Source organism: Propithecus coquereli, unplaced genomic scaffold (assembly GCF_000956105.1).
Source record: "Propithecus coquereli isolate 6110/MARCELLA unplaced genomic scaffold, Pcoq_1.0 Scaffold119, whole genome shotgun sequence".
Taxonomy (NCBI): Eukaryota; Metazoa; Chordata; class Mammalia; order Primates; family Indriidae; genus Propithecus; species Propithecus coquereli.
In genome coordinates, this window is record NW_012135969.1 from 2,360,171 (window position 1) to 2,362,072 (window position 1,902).

The following is a 1,902-nucleotide window of genomic DNA, read 5'->3' on the forward strand; positions in this document are numbered from 1 at the left end:
TGTTTCCTCGCGAGATTTGCACGGCTGGGAGGCAAGGGGGGGTCCTGGGGGGGTGGAGGAAGCTCCAACAGTGGGGGAGGAGGGGGAGGGGACGAGGAAGGTGGGGGGCTCCCCGCTGCCCCGGCGCCCCGCCTCCTCCAATCAGAGGCCGGGCTGGCGGGCAGGGGTTAAGCAGGGGACCCCGCGCCGGCAGAGGAGGCCGCGCCTCGCCGGGCGGCTGAGGGCGGGCATCGGGAGGCGCTGGCTGGCTTGCCGCGACGCGAGGAGAAGTCGGGCGGCCTGGGGGCGCCCCGCGGCTGTCCCGGGCCCGAGTCCCGGAGTCCCCGCCGCCGTCTTTGTGTAACCGGCCCCCGCCCCGTGGGACCGGCCCCGGCCAGGGCAGTCGGGCTGGCGTCCCGGGCCGCGGACCCGCGCTGGAGGGGCCTGACTGCCCGAGCCGGGCCTTTCCTGGATCCGCCTCGCCGACCCCCGCGCGCGTTGGGTGAGAAGTAGGGTTGCTCTGCCCACGGATGGATTGTAGAGGAAGAAACCCGTGAGCCGGTGGACCCCGCCCGAACCTCCCGGAGACGCCCAGTTAGTGAGTTCGCTGTGCCCACCCGTGTTCTTGGATTCCCACAGCCGCCACTCTCCAAAGCCGCCCTCCCGCTCCCAAAGCCCCCACTCGGTGCCCCGGAGAGCGGGCTGCACTTTCCCTCTACATACCTGGTTGGCAGGGCGTCTCCAGGGACAAAATGTGCCCTGGGATCAAAGCTGAGCCCCCACCCCCACCAGGATGCTGCCCTCCGGAAGGGGGGGCGCTGCCCCCAAGGGACTGTCCCCGGGCACCCAGGGGGAGGTTCCATTTCAATCTCAGATTAAAAACACGGCCCTCCTGGGTACTTACGGGGGTCTGAGGGTAGGTGCTCGAATGAAAAAAAAAAACAGGCCTGCCCCTCATAGAGTGTCTACTGAGGAGTGAGAAATATGAAAGGATGAGCTCTTGGGGGCAAGGAGGGCTTCCTGCATAGGACAGGGCTCCCACTGTGACCACCCAGCGCCAAGGAAAAAAATCACATTCTTCACTGACTCCCATGAGCCAGGACACTGACTTCAGTGCAACTACCCAACTTACTATTTTCCTCTGATGCTTCCTTCATCAGATGTCTGAAGATGACTTAGGGACTACAATGGAATCAGAAGGGGAAAAATTCACACCTTGAATACCAGCGTTGAATTTTTCCAGGGGTAGGCAAATGCTCCAAGTTGGAGTTTCTGCCCTTATTTCTTTCTTATTACTTATTAATTCTTCCCTATGTTAAGAGAACATTGACCTGCACAAAGGACAAAGGATGGCAGTTTACTTTTTGTTAGTTCTTCAACCTTCCAAACCCTTGGGGCAAATTCAAGCACTGTGGAAAAACTCCATTAAACCAAGAGTCATCTTCCTCCAGATAGCGGACTCGTTGGGAAGTTGGACACACATATTTACAAAGAGAATGGTGTTTTGAAGGAGAGGGGGAGAGGGTAGGAAAAAGAGCAAGAGGGAGGACTACATCGGAGTCCAGCCTCCGCTGCATGATAGGGACAGAGCAGGAGAAGCAAAGAGCGGGCGGTGTGACTTCCACTGCACAAGAGAAAAGCAAATGAAGCAAGTTCTTTCATTGTAGCCAATGATCAAGAAAGTAACTCCTTAAAATGACATTGGAATGTCTTAAATCGGAAAAGAAGAGTTTAAGAGAAAGCACTGGACATAGAGTTGGAGCTGACTTCCAGCCCAGCTCTTCCACAGACAAGCTGTGTGGGCCTGTTATCTAATTAACCTTTTCAAGCTTTGGCAACCTCATCTGTGAAGGAGGGGTCTGGGCTAGAGGATTTCCAAAGTCCTCTCCAGGTCTGAAAGGCTGTAAGTCCATTTTTTAAAGT

The 1,902-nt window shown here is 57.1% G+C and overlaps 1 protein-coding gene across 1 annotated transcript in view; it reads right to left on the reverse strand.

The window, feature by feature from the left end:
- TLK2 (tousled-like kinase 2) overlaps positions 1–754 on the reverse strand; it is a 145,847-nt gene extending 145,093 nt beyond the window's left edge. The window contains exon 1 of the mRNA XM_012659640.1: positions 703–754. The gene's annotated coding sequence lies outside the window, so the exon portion shown is untranslated. The remainder of the gene's footprint in view (positions 1–702) is intronic.
- Between the last annotated feature and the right edge of the window lie 1,148 nt (positions 755–1,902).